Source organism: Pocillopora damicornis, chromosome 3 (assembly GCF_964200805.1).
Source record: "Pocillopora damicornis chromosome 3, jaPocDami1.2, whole genome shotgun sequence".
Classification (NCBI taxonomy): domain Eukaryota; kingdom Metazoa; phylum Cnidaria; class Anthozoa; order Scleractinia; family Pocilloporidae; genus Pocillopora; species Pocillopora damicornis.
Window position 1 is genome coordinate 9,451,488 of NC_142672.1, and position 23,526 is coordinate 9,475,013.

General features: G+C 38.4%; 1 long non-coding RNA gene and 1 pseudogene across 2 annotated transcripts in view; both read left to right on the top strand.

The window, feature by feature from the left end:
- Positions 1-1,807: 1,807 nt before the first annotated feature.
- Positions 1,808-23,526, top strand: part of LOC113677808 (uncharacterized) — a 30,696-nt pseudogene continuing 8,977 nt past the window's right edge. Inside the window, exons 1-4 of the transcript XR_016185261.1 lie at positions 1,808-2,025; positions 21,780-22,059; positions 22,920-23,017; positions 23,360-23,443. The product of XR_016185261.1 is annotated as an uncharacterized LOC113677808 (transcript). The remainder of the gene's footprint in view (positions 2,026-21,779; positions 22,060-22,919; positions 23,018-23,359; positions 23,444-23,526) is intronic.
- Positions 7,237-8,644, top strand: LOC149048134 (uncharacterized). The gene is made up of 3 exons (XR_016185265.1): positions 7,237-7,476; positions 7,707-7,757; positions 7,870-8,644. It is a non-coding gene; the product is annotated as an uncharacterized LOC149048134 (long non-coding RNA).

Sequence of the window (23,526 nt, forward strand, 5' to 3'; positions counted from 1 at the left end):
GATAATTAAATATTCACAAAAAAAAAAAAAAAACAAGTGACAAACGGCTAGAAAAATGCAAATCACAACTTCTTGTTGAAGTTTACATCATTGGTAGAAATAACATCGCGAGGGACTCGGAGGTGGAAAAAAGTTATAAGTTTGATGCGATCTTAGCTAATTTTTACATGTAGAGGTGAGCTGCCGCTCTACAAACAATATTAGCTTGTACAATGAAGATTTCATCATGTCTTTTACACCACTTCCTTTTTTCGGTTTTTGATTTGTTTCCTATTTAAGATTTCATTTTTCTGAAGTTAACCAATTTGAAAAAAAAAATATGATAATTTTGTGCGTGTCTAGAGCTCTTCGATTTATCATAAATCGGTGCTGAGGCGCTGCCGACCGAGAAGATTGATGGGCTCTGGGAATGAGAATGCTCTAAAATATTAACGAATTTTAAAACTTTGATTTACTTTGTGTGAAGGGTCAAAGATGAAAATCCTGTGTTTTCTTGAATAAGCGCTCTCGCGCGAATAGGAGCCCTCCCCCGAAAAAGAGATCCTTTATAGGCATTTTCTGTTTATTTAATTTTAGCCCTATTACCGCGCTCTCGGTAAATGCCGTAAGCTTCCCAGGCACAATTCTTCGAGGACCAGTAGTTTGAACGATTATGAAGTTATTGGGATGTTTTTAAAGAAAACAGTTTACAAGGAATAAAAACTCAATCAAAATGTGTGACCAACAAGTTTTTAACTGTCAGCTCCATAGACATGGTTCACATTGTAAGTTCCAATGGCATTGTCGCTATACAATTTTTCACAAAATTGACCAGCTGGTGTTGATAAGTCCTATAATTTAGAAAGGTCATCATTTGTCTCTTTGTCACAATTAAATTCACCTGATCTTTTGGCGACCACTTATCCCCCTTCCGGTCCCCACTTGATGAAAATTCCTCTCACCCCTACCCTCCCCCCTGCCCAATGTGACTGGTCCCTTATTAATAAAAAATGCGGCATTTACGTTCTAAGTCCGATTTATATCCAAAGAAAAATGGGTTTTCTGAACATTCAAGAGTATTTATTTGCACTTAATCTTTGATTAAAAGCGGTGACTTTTTCCAACAATGACTTAGAAGAAAATATAACACGGCACTTAGATATGATATTTAGCTTAAGTTTGAGAGGAAAAGCGCAGCTTTTGTGAGAAGAGTTTATAGACCGTCACTTATAGAATATCCAAAGCCGCCGACTGGCAATAATGCCTCTGGGCCCGCGTCTAAGAAGCTCGCAATCGTTATATTTAGTACTAGCATTTTTTTCTCTTTTCATGGCAAGACGTGGCATTTCGGTGTTTTGTAAATATCAGATTAACATCCACGAGGGGTGAACCGTAGTAATCTGCGATAATTAACCTGCAGAGCAGGCGTAATTTTCGGGGTCAAGTGCTCAGTATTATCTTGGTAAAAACTTTTAGCTGTCATATTTGATTTTACAGCAGCGCAAGGCTGGGGAGAGAAAAAATTTGTACGAAGGGAGTGAGCGACGGGTAAAAATAGGGAGAGGGGAAGGGGATGGGACTATGAATACTTCCGCCTTATCCCGCCCCCTCCCCCGCTGTCGACTCTCTAAATCATGCATGGTCGGTACACACGATCGATTACACGATCGAGCTAGAGCTTCTTAACGTTAATTCGCCCTAATAAGACTCCTGCCCTGCAAGTTATGTTACACTTTGTCGTATTTACTGGCTTGAAAGCGAATGCTGTCAGTTCTGCTGTTCAAGTCAACGAGAAGGCAAGCTTATTCAAAAACTTGAATAATATATATTCGCTTGTGACAAGATGTGTTTGAAAATATAGTCGAAAATTGCCTTTTGGTGAACATTGAAGCTTTGATCAGTTTACAGAGGGAAAGTAAAGTTTTATTGAGGAAACAACAAGAAGAAAGAGAACAGAAGCAAGTCCTATGGCTTCCGAGGAAACAAAGACGCCGACATGGCCTGTGACAAGCGGAATAGAAGCGGAGAATGCTATTGAAATTAAAAGTAAGCTTTCACAATATAATAAGTTATGTACGTGGTAAATATGTGACTATTTGGTTTAGTTTGGTCCCGGTAGCTTGTCATAATACTACTTGTGTTCAGTTTTTGAGAATCATCCTTTGGTTCTCTAAGTGCAATTTTTCTGTATCGGCAAAGCTTGATAATGTAATCAATTATTTAACAGTAATTTAACTTTCAAATTTTTTGGGGACTCTTCGTGGGTGCTTGTCATCGATCTTAAAGTGGTTAATCTGTGCTTTTTAAATTGTCATATAACCAGTCTTTTATTTAACCTTAAGGCGCTATGTATCTCGTGATGTTAGTTTGGTTGTCGATGTGTGATTTGTATGCGAGATTATTGCATTTGTGCGTTGATAATCCTGAGTAATATTTACAATGTATAAGGTTAAAATATGTTCCGCTATAGCGATTTTAGAGACCAGAAAGACTGGGCAAGTACAAACTCGAACTGGCTCCGCTTACACTGAGTTTTTCTTTTGCCGAGTTTATCATGCTGCTCCTTTTTTAAAGGTCAGGATGGAAGCAGCGCTGGTTAGAATTTTAACCAATTTGCTGTTCCTTATTTGTAAAGAAGAGAATCTCGATGAGAAGATTATGACGTCAATGGCATAAAAAATATATGCTTGAAAATAAACCGCAGACAATATCATGTAACCGGCTCAGATTGTTTTCAAATCTGTTCATTTCATCTTTATGTGAATGAAATGAGAGCTAAACTTATGTTAACTAGGAACGCTCTGATTACCTGCAAAATAGAATTCCAATAAAATAATCACGTATCAGATAGACATTTGGGAGTTTAGGCATAATGTTTTCGACGACTGAACAACAAACGGGAAGCTGATATTATGCCTATCGTTGTACGCTTTAGGCCATTACTGTCATAAAGTAAACTTTTTTCCTTTGAATTGAACGAAAGATTTTCTGCCATTTTTTAAAGGTTTGATTCCAGGATTTTGGAAAAGGTGACTTAAATGAGGGTTAATTTATGCCGAAAAACGGTTCTACATATCCATTATGTTTGCCGCACATTTACCTTGTATCAACCTTCAGTGGTTGGCTATGGCACTTGTAAGATCTTGTTATAAATATAACCAAGGAGATGCGTGACGTTTGAAAGAGTTTTAGCAACATTATTTGAAGTTATATTAGGCAAAATCCTGATATAAATAATATTAAACGAATATGGAAGCTATCCCCGCAATTATAAAAACTACTACTTTACAAGTAATGAAATAAGACCTGTAAAAAATATAGGCCCGCACGGGATTTGAACCATGACCTCTACGATGCCAATGCAGCACTCTACCAACTTAGCTAACAAGCCAACTTGAAGAAGATCTTCCTGTTAGTTCCAAATAAACCTTCCTAGTGGTGAATAAATTACTGTAAATATATCAAAATTTGTAAACTGAGGTTGAAGAAACGAATATGGAAGCGATCCTTGCAGTTATGAACACTACTTAAGTTGGCTTGTTAGCTCAGTTGGTAGGGCTTGCTACGGTATCGCAGAGGTCATGCATGGGTTCAAATACCGTGCGGGCCTGAATTTTTTTCAGGCCTCGTTTTCACTACTTCTTAATTAGTGTTCTTAACGGTGAGGATCGCTTCCATGTACGTGTTTGGCTGTTTAGAGTTAACCATACTAAACAGAAGCTTAATTAACACCAGGTTAGTTTTCTACTTCAGGGCAAGAGGAAAACCTCGTCAAATTTCAACTAGGATGGCTCACGTAATCCAATGTTAAAGACTACGCGTAATTGAAACATGAATTTAGCTATGAGTCTAATATCCCTTTGTGCACGCAGGAGACTTCAACGAACCAAGTACCTCTGTGGTGACAGAACTGCAGCTTTCAGACATTAGTGATGACGTGGGTAATTGCTGGCGTGAGCTGGGACCAAAGCTTGATATCTCTGCGGCAAAGATCCAAAACCTGGACGACGATTATCGCTGTAATCGCGACAAAGCAAACGCCTTACTCCTCATGTGGAAACAGAAAGAAGGGAACAGTGCAGTGGCAGGGCGTTTAGCGGATGCTTTGGTAAGCATCGGAAAAAAGTGCATTGCAGAAATGCTTCTCGGTAAGTAGGTATACCTGGTAAGATGAGTGAATGGTCTGCGTATACAACTGACAAGCTGAAAGAATAACTACACAAAGAGGTCTTAGCTAGAAAACAGTCGACATTGTTAACGAATAACGCAATCGAGGAGCTTTCCGTGGTTTCCCTTTCTCGTCTTAACATAAAAGCGGATTGGGATAGTTTTCCCAATAATATCCTCCCCCCCTTGAGGCTGCTATGAATAAATTTTTGTTAACGCATCCTTGAATCTAAAACCTTTTACTCATCCTTATCTCAACACACCTACTGATCAATCAGAGCGCGCTTACCATTTCAGGAATTTTGCAATTCTTGATAGGGCAATTGACAACTTGGTGTAAAATACGATCCTGGATTGCGTTGCTTTACACCATGTTTTCTGTCCGATGGGCCCAGGAAACTCGCGCTACTCTTTCAACCTATCAAATCCAAGAATAACATCAAAGTTGACTTGTAGACCCGCACTTCAACTATTTTGCTTGTTATGCTTTGTGCTCTTATTGGCTCCTGACCAGTGATATTTGGCTTTGTTATAATTAAAAGTTAGCAAAACTCTGGATTCGGTTTTACGAAAGCCGTGAATTGTCCGGCTACCATATTATCCCCATTGTCTGCATTTATAAGGGCTGCTAAGTTAAGAAATTGCCTTCCTGCAAGCAATAAAAATCTTTACATAACTGCAAATGTTCTAAATGGTGACATTTAGTTTGCTGGTACAGTTTGTTGCGGGGGTGGGTGGGGTGGAGGTTGTGGGGGGGGGGGGGGAAGAGATGAAGCATTGAACTGACCAACGCATAACACCTAACTCATAATTATTTCCTACCCACAAATATACTATTAGGAGTGGATAATGCGAAAATTCTAAGGTGTGGAAACATTCCCAAGCGTCACGTTATCAGTTTAACAGTAATTCATGACCTGGGTGAAGGGCTTGATAAGGTGAGTAGATAATAACACGTTTTCTACAATAACTACTGAAAGATAAAATTTGAAAATAACCGCATGCAAATTTTGTTACAACACGGTTATAATCCATTTCCTTCAAAGTTGATCAATAGCACCTCTGCCTTGGACCCTCCAGAGCTAGAAGCTTGAATTTTTCTTGTGATTAGGACTCGTGAACAAAAAGTTGAAACTTGGACCGGCGGTAAACCAGAAAAATCACTCCGATGGATTTTGCCAATCTTTGGGCATAGTTTTAACACCAAATACTCTTTACAAGTAAAATAACAGAATAACTTCAAAATTGTCAGCAATAATATATTTGTCATTTTTTTTAGCTTATGGTGTGCGAAGATGCGCAGGGAAATAAATTCATGGTTAAAGCATTCAACAGCAGAGACAATTTTTTGAAATTGGAAGAGGTAACTTCTTCACTTATCTCATTTATCCAATTAGAATGTTTCAATAAATTTTGGAAAAATGCACCCTGTGATTAAGGGTTTAACATCGAAAATTATGTCATAGTTTTAATTTACCTATTTTTATTTTATTTGTTTCAACAGACACTTGTGAGCAAGAGATTTTTAGAAACTGTTGTTGTGGCGAGACAGGAAAGTCTAAAGCGCTATATTTCATCGGAGCTTCAGGACCTGAGACTCCAAATGAAGAAAGGGCAACTGGCTTGTGGAAATGTTGATAAAACAGATACGATTCAAGATGCCTCTAAAGACAAAACAGAGCCCACAAGCAGCTTATTGAATGAGGAAGTGGATACGCCAAACGATGAAAGCGTGGAAAAATTGCTACAGTCATGTGAAGAACATCGCAACCATTTTCAGAATATGTTTGAAGCTCTTATCAAGTTGACTGCCGAGGCTGGGCAACAAAGTGAAGATGATGTTGATTGTGTTCAAAACCTTTTGGACTTTACTACGGAACTCCAGCAAAAAGGAATAACACTTTTCTCCAAAATCGAGTCGGTAGGTACTCAGAGCCAACTCAAGGACCAGCAGCACACAAATCGATTTGAGGATTTACACAAATGGAAAACGCAACTTGAGTTGCAAATCAAAGAAGTTGAAAAGCTGCTGTTAGGACTACTTCATCAAAGGACAACAGAGAGAAAGCCCAGTTATAAAGGCAGGCTGGTAATTTCTAATAGAGCAACATTTTTTCCACTTGAGTATAGGTAAGAATTTGATTTCGAGCGAAATTAGGTGTTGATAATCACGCGTAAATTTTTCAAAGGCAACAAAGGTGCACGAGCCCGTAGGGCAAGTGCAATTTGTAGTCTTTAAAAAATTTACCCGTGCTTATTAACTTCAAATTTCACTCGAAATCATATTAGTACTTGTTGATTATATACATGATAATACATCACAGAAAGTGAAGACAGACGAAATTTTGAAAGCGAGCGCGCGCTATTTTTAATTTGCACTCGTGTTACAACTTTGCACTGGTATTACATAAGAATACACTCGTTTTCGGTCAATCAAAAGCGATATTTTTTCCATGCAGTTTTCAGGTAATTTAATGCAAAAGAGGGTTAATTCAATGCAAAGAAGTAACAATCCAGACTGAACAATTCCTTTAACTGTTCAGCCGGACTTTGAACTTTTCTGCGCCTTAAAGATGTGAAAATATCATTGTATATTATTGTTTTGATCATACGCGGTTGTTTTGACTGAACGCACAATGTCATTTGCAGGGTTTGAATAAATTATTTTTGCATTTGATGCGTGCACTTTGCTCCTGCATAATTATGAGAAGCTATCTCGTATTGTTTCATGTATATTATTGATAAGTAATCATATGATTTTTCTCGTGAAATTTGGAAGAAATAAGCATTTGTAAATTTTTTCGAAGACCACAAATTGCACTTACCCTACGGGCTCGTGCAGTTTTGTTAGTCTTTGAAAAAATTTACTCGTGCTGATTTATTCCAAATTGCATTCGAAATCATGTGATAATGCATACTAATATCGCATGCAAATTGTAACTGAATTGTCAAAAGCTCAATGGAGGAATTTCATAAAACAATTGTTTAGAGGGGAGAGAGAAACCTGGGTTTTTACGTCCAATTAACGTGATAGATGAAACTTTGTACAACCGACCAAGCTGAGGCCTTGGTAGTCCATAATGGTGGGAAGTCGTATGTTAGTCTACAAGTTCCTAGTTGAATTCTGCCTCATGTTTTTGTTTCATTGAACTCAAACAAGCAGGCAGAATCTTATCATCAATGATCCTTAAATCTTCTCTCCTTTATTGACTTTTCTGTTTGTGATGTTCTCTCATGTTTACATTTAGTTATTTCTTTTTTCTAAAGCCCTCCCACCAGAAAACTGTGCCAAAACGCCGATCACATTCTCTGCCAGGATACAGAAGGAAGGTAAGAGAATTTGAGTAGACTCTGAGATTATCAAAGCACAGATCACCTAACTGAATCAAACTGCAGATATAAGCAATTGACTAAGCCACCATCTTGTTTAATTTGAGCAATTATAATGCGCTATATAGATCTTTGTTTGCAATAGGTCAAAGTTGTCATATTGCCTATGTTGACTGTTTTCAGGATAGTAGCTAAATGTTTATGTATAGATTTAAAATTTTTTTTGGCAGAGTCCCACAGATTATTCAGAGGGTGACCTACCAAAAGAGACGAGAACGAAGGTACGATATAGTCTTTATGACAGAGTTATCACCGTCAAAGCAAGAAAGATAATGAATTCTTACGAAACTAATGACTCTGCATTTTTTTACTTTTTCCTCTTCATGTTTCAAGAATCCCTTGTCGAGGCTGAGATCGGGAGACAAAAACCCTCCAGCGATGAAGAACATCAAAAAATAGATTCGGGAGCAAGATATAACACAAAAGAATTCAGACTGACATTGTTTAAAATGAAAAACTTTTAGATATTGAAAGGAGCACACGAACATCTTTAACTTTGTTGATTACTCATTTTATTGCCATTCGATTGTGAGAAGATATTTTGTAGAAATGTTTTTTATTTGAAACTGATATAATGTAAGAAGATAAGAATATCAATAACTGACGGTAGAATGTGACGAATGCTCGTGCATATTGACAAATACTATCATTAGACTTCGGCTATTCGTGGAATGTCTCACCTCTGTGTTAGAATAATTATGACCGTGTGTATAAAGGTTGATCAACTATTGCATTAAAACAGTTAATAGTTTCTGCTTGTTATGACGTGAATGTCCGTCTACTATACCGTTCGTAACAAGAAGGTCCTTGTTGGCCCTGTTATAAGATGAATTAGCCTTTCTTCCATGGTCATAGTTGCCAAGTTGAACATGAAAAAAAATTCGCTAGCACTCTTTAATCGATCAGCTTCCAGTATTTTCTTTAAATTATTGGAGTGTTTGAGAACTTACGATACATCTAGATAGAACTTTTGTATACTTAGATGGTGATTTTATTTCTTATCTTACTTAGTTATCAATTACATTTTGATTCCATTACGCGTTTCTCCAACTTGCTTTATTAAATAATTATTATCTTCACACTCGAATAACGTTCATGGACGTACGTGTGTGTGCTGAGGCGCTGCCGACCGAGAAGATTGATGGGCTCTGGGAATGAGAATGTTCTAAAACATTACTGAATTTTAAAACTCTAATTTACTTTGTGTGAAGGGTGGAAGATGAAAATCCTGTGTTTTCTTGAATAAGCGCTCTCGCGCGAATAGGATCCCTTCCCCGAAGATGCCCTCACCTCCCAGGCCAAAATGTTAATTAAGCGTCCCCCTCACGTAAGCGCCTCTCTCCCCCTCCCTCACTTTCTCAAATTAGTGAGGATACAATCATACTATCGTCACGATCTTGGTAAATGCCGTAAACTTCCTAGGCACAACTAGACCATTCTATAGCCTTCGAGGACCAGTAGTTTGTACGACTATATAGTTATTGGGATGGTTTTAAAGAAAAAAGTTGATAAGGAATGAAAACTCAATCAGAATATTTGACCAGCAAGCTTTTAATTGTCAGCTCCATGGACATGGTTCATATTGTAAGTTCCAATGGCATTTTTGTCATAAAATTCTTCAAAAAATTGACCGGCTGGAGTTGGTAAGTCCTATAATTTAGTAAGGTCGTCATTTGTCTCTTGGTCACAATTAAATTCACCTGATCACACTTGGTGAGTTTTCTATAGTCCCCTTCTTTATACTCTTTTGGCGACCACTTATCCCCCTTCCGATCCCCACTTGATGAAAATTCCTCTAACCCCTACCCTCTCCCCTAACCATTGTGACTTGGCCCTTATTAATAACAAAATGCGGCATGTACGTTCTAAGTCCAATTTATGTCCAAAGAAAAATGGGTTTTCTGATAATTCAAGTGTCATTATTTGCACTTAATCCCTGATTAAAAGCGGTGTCTTTTTCCAACAATGACTTAAAAAAGAATCGAACTCGACACTTATATATGATATTTAGCTTAAGTTTGAAAGGAAAAGCACAGATTTTGTGAGAAGAGTTTATAGACCGCCACTTATAGAATATCCAAAGCCGCCTACTGGCAATAATGCGTCTGAGCCCGCGTCTAAGAAGCTCGCAATCGTCATATTTACAGCTGGCATTTCTCTCTTTTCATGGCAAGACGTGGCATTTCAATATTTTGTAAATATCAGATTAACATCCACGAGGGGTGAACCGTAGTAATCTGCGATACTTAACCTGCAGAGCAGTGGTAATTTTTGCGGGCGAGTGCTCAGTATTACCTTGGTAAAAATTTTAGCTGCCATATTTGATTTTTATAGCGGCGCAAGGCTAGGGAGAGAAAAATTTGTACCAAGGGGGTGAGTGACAGGTAAAAATAAGGAGAGGGGAAGGGGTGGGGCTATGAATACTTCCGCCTTATCCCGCCCCCTCCCCCCGCCGTCGACTCTCCAAACCAAACATGGTACAATCGATTACACGAGCGTGAACTTCATAACGTTAACTCGCTCTAACGAGACGCCTGCCTAGGTTATGCTACACTTTGTCGTATTTACTGGCTTGAAGGTGAATTGTTGTCAATTCTGTCACAATCATCACAAGGATCCGAGTAGCTTCAGTTTTTCAAGTTAACGAGAAGGCACGCTTAGCCAAAAACTTGAATAATATTTATTCCCTTGTGACAAGATGTGTTTGAAAATATTGTCGAAAATGGCCTTCTGGTGAACATCGAAGCTTTGATCAGTTTACAGAGGGAAAGCAAAGTTTTAGTGAGGAAACAGCAGGAGGAGGAAAAAAGAAAAGCAAGTTCAATGGCTTCCGAGGAAATAAAGACACCGACATTGCTTGCGACAAGCGGAATAGAAGCTGAGAATGCAATTGAAATTAAAAGTAAGCTTTCACAATATTATATGTACGTGGTAAATATATGGCTATTTAGTTTAGTTCAGTCTCGGTAGCTTGTCATAAAACTATACTGTGTTCAGTTTTTAAGTATCATCCTTTGATTCTGCAAGTGCACGTTGTTCTGTATCGGCAAAGCCTAATAACGTAATCGATCATGTAACAGTAATTTAACTCTAAAATTTTTTTGGGATTCTTCGTGGGTGCTTTTCATCGATCTAAAAGTGGTTAATCTGAGTTGTTTAATTGTCATATAACCGGCATTCTAATCAACCTTAAGGCTCTATATATCTCGTGATGTTAATTTAGTTGTCGATGTGTGATTTGTATGCGAGGTTGTTGTATTTCTGCGTTGATAATCTAGAGCGATATTTACAATGTATAAGGTTAAGATATGTTCCGCTATCGTGATTTTAGAATGGGAAAGATAAAGGGAACAGAAAAGGAGCGGAAAGGTACTGAGTCGAATTGGCTCTGTTTTGATTTTTTTCTTGCAAAGTTTATCATGCCACTCCTATTTTAATGTCAGGATTGAAACTTTAAACTTATTTGTAAAGAACAAAATCTCGATTAATACTTATTGGCGTCGATGGCACCAAGAATTTTAGCTTGACATCAGACGGCAGGTAAGATCATAGGAATATTGTATCCGGCTCGGATTGTGTTCCAACTTGATTTCAATAAAGAAAAGCTAAACTTACTTTATGTAGGAACCCTTAGATTACCTGCAAAACAGAAATGTTGATGAAATAATCCCGTATCAAGTAGACATTTGAGAGTTAGGGATGACGTTTTCGACGAACCATAAACGGGAAACTGAAATTATGCCTATCACTGTACACTATTAGTCGTTATTTTCATAAAGTAAAATTTTGCCTTTAAATTGAACGAAATATTTTTGTTCTTGATTCAAGGATTTTAGGAAATGTGAGTTAACTCAGAGTCTTTTCTGGCGAATGACGTTGTCACATATTCATCTCGTCTGCTTAACAAATAAGGAATTAGTCTTGACTGCATGTGCTCTTTGTTGTTGTAAAGCACTAAGAAGTGTCGTGGGGAACACGAGACGAAGTCGAATGTTTCTCCCTACTTTTTTCTCCAGCCGCTTCCTAAGTGCTTTACAATCAAGTTCGTCAAATTCCCCTCGCATTACTTCTATTTTCAAAACAAAATCTGAATTTTCGAAGCGTACAAAGGTGTTATACTCTTGTAGTGACCCCCGACATTCCTTAGTTGTTGCGTGACAATCAAGTTCTTGATTATTTTCGGGCTTTTGGGTTACACTTAGGTCTTAGAGGGAGATTTCGCAATTCCCCCTGAGTAAACACGTGCCTTTGAACAAAGAATTATTATTCCAGTGTTGATGTTGTTCACAAATTAAGAAGATTAACTATTTTTGGAGTTCGTCCATTTTGAACACTAGACTCTCATGAAACATGCTTATATAAGCCGATCTGATTGGTTGAATAAGATAAAAGCTGTCAAAACTGTCAAACTAACAAAGTTCAAAATCCTTAATAGTTCACCTATTAAACTAATTCGGCAGGTCGAATTCAACACTTTTGCTTGAAGTTTTTTTTATTCTTAAACAGAATCTGGAAGTGAAATGTTCTGTGAAATCCGTCGAATTGTGGCTCATAAAACACGCAAGCTTTTTCACTTGACAAATAGAAAACAAACGGCTCAAGGCTTGTGTTTTACGAATGAAAGACAGCCGAATTCACAGGAAAAGAAGATTTCTGGGTAACAGCGCCAAAATATCCAAAATAAAAGTCTTACTCCTCATGTGGAAACAGTAAGAAGGGAGCGGTGCAGTGGCAGGGCGTTAAGCAGATGCTTTAGAAAGCATTGAAAAAAAAATTAATTGCAGAAAAGCTGCTTGGTGAGTTGGTATATCTGGTAAGATGAGTGAGTGGCCTGTGTAGATTGCTGCTAAAATGGGTATACAACTGACAAGCTCAAGGCTACTGTGAATTCCTTTTTTTTTTTAAAGCATTAGTGAATCTAAAATCTTCTACTCATCCCAATCTCAACAGAACTGCTGATCAAAGTATATAAACTTTTAAAAATTTAGCACCACTCCGATAGATGATATTTTTAATTTACTCAATATGAAACAGGGAACTAAAATGTTCACGAATGATCCGGAATGTTCTGAGTTTACTGCGTCTCTACCTACCTCCATCCGGAGCAGCCTCGGTACGACCGATATTTAGTAATGGGATTTTCCCTTATTATTTATTAATGGGTTTTTTTCCCTTATTATCATGTTTCTTTTACATCATGTCTTTTTAAAGATCAGATTAACATCCAGGAGGAGAGAATCGTAGTAATCTTCTACACTTTATTGTATTTACTGGCTTGAAGGTGAAATCTATTAAATCGGTCAACATCACAAGGATCTAAGTAGCTTCAGTTGTTCGATGCAAGTGATCGAAAAGGCACACATAGTCAAACAATTGAGTAATATTTATTTCCTTTTGACAAATGTGTCTGAAAATAATGTCGAAAATGCCCTCAAACAGTGATGTTTTGATCAGTTCACAGAGGGAAAGTAAAGTTTAATTGAGGAAACAACAAGAAGAAGAGAAAAGAGAAGCAAGTTCAATGGCCTCCGAAGAAACAACGACGCCGACATTGCCTGCGACAAGCGAAATAGAAGGTGAGAATGCTATTCAAAATTAGAGGTAAGTTTGTAGAATCGGACGTAATGACTTTTTGGTGTTTTGTCCGTTTGTCTACTGTGTTTAGTCTCAAATAGTACGTGTCTTTGTTGTGGTGACTGAAAAAGGTTGGAAATACGTTCAGAAATATTCCGTGTTGCTGACTTGAAAGGTAAACAAACATTATCACTCTCGGAAGTCTATTGTTAGTTCGAAGCGAATTTCGAGCCCTAGTGATCGAACAGACGCTTTCCGTCGCGAATTTTCGCTTCGTGGTGAAAATTCAACGAAAAAGCGTCCTTTGTTCAAACGAAATATCGCTTAACAGGCCTCGAACTCTCTATCGAATTTTCGCTCGAACTTTCCGACGACGACAGATCGCTAGAACAAATAACGAAATTCGCTGAATTCCATTTGCACTACTTTTGCACAATACTGTACTGAGGTACTAAGTCGAATTGGCTCCATTTATGGTGAGTTTTTTTGCCGAGTTTTATCATTCTGCTCCTTTTTTAAAGGTTAGGATGGAAGCAGCACTGGTTAGTAACCAATTTGTTGTTCTTTATTTGTAAAGAACAGAATTATTACTGGATACAAAATTGCCAGATGCGATCGAAGCGATGGCCGTAAAAGGGTGGCACGGTCATCTACTTCGCAGAGCATTTAGATGCATTTGAACGTCTAGACATAAATGCGAATACCTCCCTGGAAGCCGCTTGGATTGAAGCTATGGTAGAGTCACAGAGACTATTACTTAGTCCTATCTATTGCCCTCCGGATTGTACTTCGTTCCGACAAAAGTTTTCATCTACTATGGATCGCATATTTAACGTTCATACGTCAGCGTGCGAGCAACTCTTACGCATCTTTCGTGCTCTCAAAACTTCCCGCGTGCTTCATATCTCGATGAACACACAGCTGACGTGTGAACCAATTGTTTTATAAAATTTTCAACCCGATGGAAAATTTTTTCTGGAGGGATTTGTTTGCTGACGTCGTGAGCGTACACAATAGGAATATGAAGCACGCTTGCGCAATTGAATTTGATTAGGCAAATTTACTAGCTATGTTATAAATATGGATGAAACGAACGAACATTATTTTAGTGGGCGATTTCAACTTCAACATTTTACCATCGGCTCTAGAAACTAACCCTTCAACTTGGAAATTTCGACAACTTTTGAATAAATTTAATCTGAAGAATGTTATCAACAAACCAACGAGGATCATCGGCACCTCGACAACGCTTATTGGTCTAATTGTCTGCTCTGACTCTTCAAAAATTTCTCACCAGGGTGTTTGCAATTTGGGCATCTCAGATCATCCTCTTACATATACAGTCGTAAATCCTAAAAGGAAACGTCAAAAATCGACGCTAAAAACCGTCTTCGAATATAAAAAAGTAGGTCTCGATTCTTTAGGAGCGGACTATCTGCAATTTCTTCGATGATATACACGACGCTACTAGGCTTGAGAGTTTCTATACAAGGACATTATGAAACCCATTCTAAGCTCCCGACGTGTAAAGATAAGAAGCGGTGGCTTATCCTGGATGAACTCCTACATTCGTAAACAAATGTAAACAAATAAACAAAGCAAAACAAATGTAAACAAAGGCTATAAGCTGCTCATCAAAGTATGGCAAAGACCGAAAGGTTCACTCGTGTGGCTAGAATACAAAGAGGCTATCAAAATTTAACGATATATCTTCTAGAAAAGATTTTTGGAAGTAACACTTTCGAAGTGTTACTGTATAATCTTACCGAAAGGAAAACGCTACAATTACACAAACTGAACTACTCTATTAAACAGCGAGTTATGTTCTCAACAAGGAACGAATCATTAAAGCAGTAACGTATCAAGAAAAGCGGATCGGCTTAAAGTTAAGCAGGCTTTGTTTAACGATTAACAATGACCGTATATGGCTACTTTGGAACAATGGCGGAAACAGCTTTAAAATACACGCGGGATTTTTCAAAATTTCCGATTATCATACGAGCGGCAGATTTAAACCATCGGCAAAACTGATGATGAGACAAATCCTCCCCGTGGGGGTGATTCTGGTAGATTTTTTAGGATGAGGTTCACCTTCAATTTTTCCTCTTGTCATTAACAGAACGATAGCGTTTTGAACTGGATGAGGGAAAAAATGATCGTCGTGATCTTTATTGGTTTCCAAAACCCTTTTGACTGTGTTAATCACAGATCGCTCGCAGAAAAACTGTCCTCAGGTATCAGTGGCCTTTTATAAATGGCTCATAAACTATCTAGCCAATCGTAAACAGTTTGTGACAGTACATGGTTCAAATTCAGAGTCAATGAAAATCGATACCAGCGTGCCCTGAGGATCTTTCCTCGATCCAAGACTTTACAACATTTCCTCATATGATCTACCCAGTACCAAGGCAAATGCCTGCTTTGAAATGTTTGCAGATGATACAACTGCTTTCTGCATAGGAAATACTATTGATGAAGTACTACTACATATTCAAGAGGTGATCACCGACTTAAACAATTGGGCCAAATCTAACTTCATGACTATTCATCTTGCAAAAACTGAAATTGATGCTGTTGTCCAAATCATTTCAGACTCAATTTATTTTAAAGGTATCGTCCCAAGCGTTACGTATGTGAGGATCCTGGAAGTCACTTTAGCTCCTTGCAATTGATGATATTCTCATTAGGGCAGAGATATATGTTTTTAATATAAAGGAGTCCACTCTTGACACTGATGTCTTGACAGCGACGAAATGGAAATAAGTAGCGTTCTTGTACAAGAAGAGAATGGCATGTATAACTTTACTTACTAAGCCTTTTACAACAGTGCTTAAGCTGGTATTAATTCTCTCTTCACCAGATACTCCTTGTCATCCATCTTAAACTCTACGTGCAGCGCCCTAAAAGTGACTTACTGCGTTCTTTCTTCTCTTATCGAGCGTCTATATAGTGGAATGACTTCCCTGCATTCTTAAAGGGCAAACCTAACCTTAAATCCTTTAAATGTTTCCTCATAGCAAAATCTGACATTTTAGATAAAATCTCATTCAGTGGAATTCAGGGAATAAACAAAGACACCACAAACTGTATTTATTGAAACTTCTGATTTTCTCTTACTTTATTTACTGTAAAAGAGCTTATTAGAGCTGAACTTACGCTAATTAGAAACTCTCCGATTTCCTGCAAAACAGAAATTCCTATAAAATAATCATGTATCAGATAGACATTTGCGAGTTTTCGACAAACAACAAACGTGAAACTAAAATTATGCCTATTGTTGTACACTTTAGGCCGTTATTGTCATAAAGTACATTTTTCGCTCTTCAGCCATTTTTTAAAGGGTTAACTCAAGGATTTTGGAAAAAATTAGTTAAGTCAGAATTAATTTTTTGTCGAATGACGACGCTACATATCTATTATTTTTGCTGGATATTGTGTCAAGCTTCAGTGGTTGACTATGGCACTTGTAAGATCTTGTTATAAATATAACCAAAAAGATGCGTGACGTTTGAAAGAGTTTAAGCAAAATTCAGATAACAATTGAAGATATATGAAGCAAAATCCTGATAAAACTAATATTAAACGAATATGGAAGCGATCTTCTCAGTTATAAACTGACACAACTTAAGAATTAATGAAAATAAGGCCTGAAAAAAATTCAGACCCGTACGAGATTTGAACCCTGCGATACCGGTGCAGTGCTCTACAAAATGAGCTAACAAGCCAACTGGGAGGTGGTCGTTATTGTGGTTCCAAATAAACCCTCCGAGTGGTGAATAAATGACTGTAAGTATATACAGATCATGTATGCGAACTGCGGTTGAAGAAACGAATATGGAAGCGATCCTTGCAGTTATGAACAATACTTAAGAGGCTGTCTCTCTTATTTCCACCCGGTCATTTTCGCGTCAAAAATAATTTCGCCTGAAACTCTGTCAACAGAAAGACTTTACCTAGGAAAGGACTAAATTAGCTTTGGTTTGATTCGAAATAATTTTCTGACTGCATTAGGGGCCATAATTATTTCCCAGTCCGTAAGGACCGTCGCAACGTCTAGAAAATTGAAAAGTAAGCACATTTTGTAACATTGTAAAATATTTGATTCGCATAGTTAAGCCACAGAATTTATATCAGATTGCATAAAAACCTTTCTAGTTTGCCAAGAAAGTGAGAATTTGCCCCCTCAATAAATTTGAAAAGGCGAATTTTTAGCATTTTCTGAGCGCTATAAATCGCCATCGGCCGATGGCCGTAAATAACCTTGATTTAGACGATAAGTTTTGGGATTTGGGACCTGGTTGAAGACTCTATCCTACACAACCGTTAAGTTTAGACCTTTATAGGCAAAAATATGCAAAAACCCCTGTACGTTTTCGATTTTTCAGAAGTTATGACCGTTTGAATCAGCACATGTACGAGCATTCGCGATTTTTTCGCCTACACCAAAATCGAACAACTGGAGCAGATTTCGTCATAAAAACAGCTTACCTTCGGCGCATCTTGGGTTTACGTGAAAATTCAGATATTCCTCGCTCCCCAATCTGGTTAACTTTATGATAACTCCGGCAAATAACTCCAAACTTCAGCGGTCGGCATCTATCGGTACTCTTCTTTGACTTGTTGTTGCGAACTAAACTCGAAAACCAAAGCCATGTTTCGCGCTTAATGTCCCGTTGAAACTTTGGATTGCAGCTGCATTCTCTTCAAGAATCAGTCCTAGAACTCCACTTGTAAGTCTATGTGTCGAAGTTTGGGGGCTAAAAATTTGGAATTTAAAGCTGAACGATTGCACTATCGCGCACAACAGAGGTCCTCATTAACCATTGCGGGTGAACCCGCTGACCCTTTGTTTTTTTCTGGAAGGCCTGCAAGTGTAGTATGGCATGCAAGTGCTTTTTCGAAACCAAAGAGGCTTAAGTCTTCCGAGAAGTTGATAAAGCTTTCGGAATGTAGAGGTGATATCAATGATCATCTACAAGCATGTCACTTAGGTCAGCTTAGAGGAACGGTACAAGAATATGAGCTTATCGTTAACAGGTCAGGCTTGCCACACGACCTTTCCCCTGATCAACTTGACGAACTTTAGATCTACGAAAAGCATAGAGGAAACATGGGTGAAAACTGACGACCACGTCGCACTTTCCAGTACCTGCTGCACAACGGCCGGAAAAAGGAGCTAAACACTAGAAAAGCAGTTCATCTCGACATGTCAAGGGAAATTAACACTATCTTTGCAAAACTCGTTCCAACAGGTTCCCGTGAGTTAATCTAATAATTTTATGTAAATTCTAGCTTACCAACCAGGTATTGTCCTGAAATGTGGGGCAGGGTTTAAATCAGGATATCTTCACATATATTGAGGTGCGGTAAATGTCAGAATTCAGTATTTTGGAATTTGATTAACATTTGGGCCAAAGCCTGCACGCGAGTGAGTATACAACAAAATAACCGCTGTGATTTCGTCCCAAGATACGTACCGATATACCAAATGGAGGCCATGTGGCAGCTAGTGTAAATTGATAACTTAAACCACACTTTGATTTGTAACATTTCTCTGAAGCAAACTTGAAATCTACAACCTAAGTTTTCAACACCACAAAATTGTAACGTTAGTCAATCCTATATATAATCGGGAAACACAGAAACTCCACTGAAAAATGCGTAATACATTGGGTTTTACTACCCTACCTTATCTCTAACATCTACATGTTTACAAAAGCATTTTTTTATGTCATACACGCAAGGCGGATACGAAATAAATAAACTTGGAGAGTAATTTGACGCCAATGTTTATGCCGATGCGAGATAACATTCCTTTTGTTTTTGACATTTGTACATTCACGCAAAGCCCTTTTGTGTTATTGACATAAAAACGAGCAGGCATCCATTTTCGCCCTTTATCCTTAAATAGAGTCAGAGTTTAACAACCTTTGCAACACATCCCCTATCCGAAATTTAAGGGAGAACCCCGGGGTATAGGATAGCAAAACCTTAAGAGGGCAGCAATGCATCGGTAAAGGGAAGTACATTCCATATGACTTAATTTATATCAAGCACCAACGTCCATTCAAACCATGGAATCTCAAGGGTTTTATGATCCTCGTGAAAAGCGTGTGGTCAAGCGTCGTTCAAAGGGCAGCAAGGATACAGTGAGTACAACGCCATTGTTTGAATGCTCTGTGCTTGGATGTGTTGAAGTGTTCGAAACGTTTTCGCAGCTAGAGCTGCACCTGGACGTTAGAAAGCAAACAGTCAGCAGGTTAAGCCAGTATGATGCAATCAAAAAGGACTGGGCCCCTAAGTTCTCATCGATCGATACCGCTGGTATCGAGTGTTCGAGCTGTTCGTTAGATTCAAGTACACCACCGCGTTAGATTTTCAGAGAAGGTAAAAGAATACCTAACGGCACGGTTTATACTTGAAGGAAGAACTGGGCGAAAGGCAGACCCCGCCCAAGTTGCAGTGGACATGCGAAGTGCGAAAAATAAATCAAATGTAGGTTTGTTCACTTGAGAACAGTGGCTGACAAAGAGCCAAGTTCAGAGCTTTTTCGCCCGGCTGGCAGCAATGCGACGAAAAGATCAGGGTGTGATCGGGATATCACTGGATGAGGAGGGGGATGTCCAATGTGTCCAGGAAAATTCCGAGAGACAAGATCTGGTAGACAAAGTTAACAAAGAGATCAAAGTCTCACATCCAATCTGCTACGACACGTATGAACGTTACCACAGTAACACACTTCAAAAATTCAATGTGGTTTTGTTGAGAGCCATCTGTAGTCATTTTGAGATCCGTGTAAAATTGAGAGACCAAAGACAGATCCTCGTAGACAAACTGTCTGACGTGATTAGTGATTGTCAATGTGTTTCTCAGTAGACTTATGTAAACAATGTCTTAACCGGTGGCTGAAAGTGTAGAATATGCTCTACAGATACAAACTACCTTTAGTTCCGATATCAAGTTCTGACGGCGTTGTTGTAGTGTAATATATATTATAATATCTAGTCAGTGAAATGTTTTGATAAAAACGATTAAAAATTTACCAAAGCAACACTTATAACATCTGTTCATACGAAGCATGTGTCAAAGTTTTTATCACGTCGGTAGCCTATTTCTCCGGCTATTGTCAGGTTGCTGATCTGTGGACACAATCGACGCGGAACCGAGAGAAGCAAGCTCAGGATATTTCAAATTGATTAATTAATTATATAATATCAAACTCCAGGTAAAAGCATTTATTCTTTTCATCCAAAATTTTTCTCCCCAAATATTACATTGGGATGTAAATTGGGATACAAAACAAAACCATACGGCACAGCGTACAGCACAGGCTATCAGCGGTCTTCTCTTTCGTGCGGACCTTTATGAGAACAATACAACATCGAACTGGATCGTCGTGATCTAAATTTAAGCGATTATTTCTTCACTTCAGAAGCCTAAAACTTTAATTTCCCCCTCAGCTTCCAGACATGGAGAGTTTATATTCTGATTTTGGAAAAAATTCAGCTTTGTAGCGACGTTAAATGGGCGATTCACCGCGAAATGTGGCAAATTCCGACATTTGTTTTGATACCACAAGTCGCGATGGATGCCACCTACTTTTCGAAGGCAATACCTAGCTATTTGTTGAGCTTATCATGGATCTCACCAATTCGGCTATTAAAAAAATTCTGAAGTAAGTCATGAAGTCGGGCTGCAAAGCGGGTAAGCTGTGTTTATGACGAAATCTGCTCCAGTTGTTCGATTTTGGTGTAGGCGAAAAAATCGCGAATGCTCGTACATGTGCTGATTCAAACGGTCATAACTTTTGAAAAATCGAAAACGTACAGGGGTTTTTGCATATTTTTGCCTAGAAAGGTCTAAACTTAACGGTTGTGTAGGATAGAGTCGTCAACCAGGTCCCAAATCCCAAAACTTAACGTCTAAATCAAGGTTATTTACGGCCATCAGCCTATGGCGATTTCTAGTGGTCAGAATATGCTAAAATTCGCCTTTTCAAATATATTGAGGGAGCAAATTCTAAAGTTCTTGGCAAACTAAAAAGGTTTCTAAGCCATCTGATATAAATTCTGTGGCTTAACTATGCGAATCAAATATTTTATAACGTTACAAAATATGCCTATTTTTCAATTTTCTAGACGTTGTAACGGTCCTTACGGACTGGGAAATAATTATGGCTCCTAATGCAGTCAGAAAATTATTTCGAATCGAACCAAATCTAATTTAGTTCTTTCCTAGGTAAAGTCTTTCTGTTGACAGAGTTTCAGGCAAAATTATTTTTGACGCGAAATTGACCGGGTGGAAATAAGAGAGACAACCTCTTAAGTTGACTTGTTAGCTCAGTTGGCAGAGCTTAAGCCGGTATCGCAGAGGTCATGGGTTCAAATAACGTCTAGGCCTGAGTTTTTTTCAGGTCTTATTTTCACTACTACTTAAGTAGTGTTCATAACTGCGACGTGTTTGGCCGTTTAGAATCAACCATACTAAACAGAAGCTTAACCCCTTTACGCCATTACTGCCCAATTAACAACAGGTTAGTTTTCTACTCCAGGGCAAAAGGAAACCTCATTAAATTTCAACTAGGATGGCTCACGTAATCCAATGTTAAAGAATACACGCAATTGAAACATGAATTTAGCTACGAGTCTAATATCCCTTTGTGCACGCAGGAGACTTCAACGACCCAAGGACCTCTGTGGTAACAGAACTGCAGCTTTCAGAGATAAGTGATGACGTAGGTACTTGCTGGCGTGAGCTTGGACCAAAGCTTTATATCCCTGCAGCAAAGATCCAAAACCTGGACGAGGATTATCGCTGTAATCGCGACAAAGCAAACATCTTACTCCTCATGCATGTGGCAACAGAAAGAAGGGAGCAGTGCGCTGGCAGGGCGTTTAGCGGATGCTTTAGTAAGCATTGGGAAAAAGGGCATTGCAGAAAAGCTTCTTGGTAAGTAGTATACCTGGTAAGATGAGTGGACGGTCTGCGTATACAACTGACAAGCTGAAAGAATGACTGCACAAAAAAAGTCAGAAAACAGTTGACATTGTTAACGTATAACGCAATCGTGGAGCTTTCCGTAGTTTCCTTGTCGCGTCTAAACATGAAAGTGGATTGGGATAGTTCTCCTAATACCCTTCCCCCCTTGAGGAGGTGGCTGGTATGAACAAATTTGTTTTTAGCGCTCGTGAATCTAAAATCTTTTACTCGTCCTTATCTCAACATGCCAACTGATCAATCAGAGCGCGCTCACTTTCAGGGATTTTACAATTCTTGATAGAGTAATTGACAACTTGGTGTAAAACACGATCCTGGATCGCGTTGCTTTACACCATACTTTCTGTCTGATGGGCCCAGGAAACTCGCATTACTCTTTCAACCTATCAAATTCAAGACTAAAGTCAAAGGTTACTTATAGACCCGCACTTCAAGTATTTTGGTTGTTTACGCTTTGTGCTCTCATTGGCTCCTGACCAGTGATATTTGGCTTAATTGTAATTAGCAGTTAGCAAAACTCTGGAATCGGTTTTTACGAAAACCGTGAATTGTCCGACTATCCTGTAATCCGCATTGTTTACACTTATAAGGGCTCCTAAGTTAAGAAATTGCCTTCCCGCAAGCAAAAAAAATCTCTCCATAACTACAAGTGTTCTAAATGGTGACATTTAGTTTCCTGGTACAGTTTGTTCCGGGAGTGGGTGGGGGGAGATTGTCGGGGGGGGGGGGGAAGGTGAAGAGATTAAGCATTGAACTGATCGACGCATAACTCCGAACTCATGATAATTTTCTATCAACACATATACTATTAGGAGTGGATGATGCGAAAATGCTGAGCTGTGGAAACATTTCCAAGGGTCACGTTCTTAGTTTAACAGTGGTTCGTGACCTGAGTGAAGGGCTTGATAAGGTGAGTAGATAACAACACGTTTCCTACAATAACTACTGAAAGATAAAATTTTCAAAATAACAATATTCATATTTTGTTACAACACAGTTATAATCCATTTCCTCCAAAGTTGATGAATAGCACGTCTGCCTTGGACCCTCCAGAGCTAATAGCTTGAGTTTTTCTTATGATTGCATTTGGGACTCATGAAGTTGAAACGTTGACCAGCGGCAGACAATAAAAATCATTTAGATGGATTTTGCCATTCTCTCGGCCTAGTTTTACTACCAAATACTCTTCACAAGTAAAATAATAAAATCACTTCAGAATTGTTATCAATCAATTATTTGTCGTTTCTTTTAGCTAATAGTGTGCGAAGATGCACAGGGAAATGAATTCATGGTTAAAACACTCAACAGCAGTGACACTCTTTCTAAATTGGAAGAGGTAACTTCTTCACTTATCCTATTTATCCAATTATAATGTTTCAATGAGTATTTGGAAAAATAAACCCTGTGATTCAGGGTTTA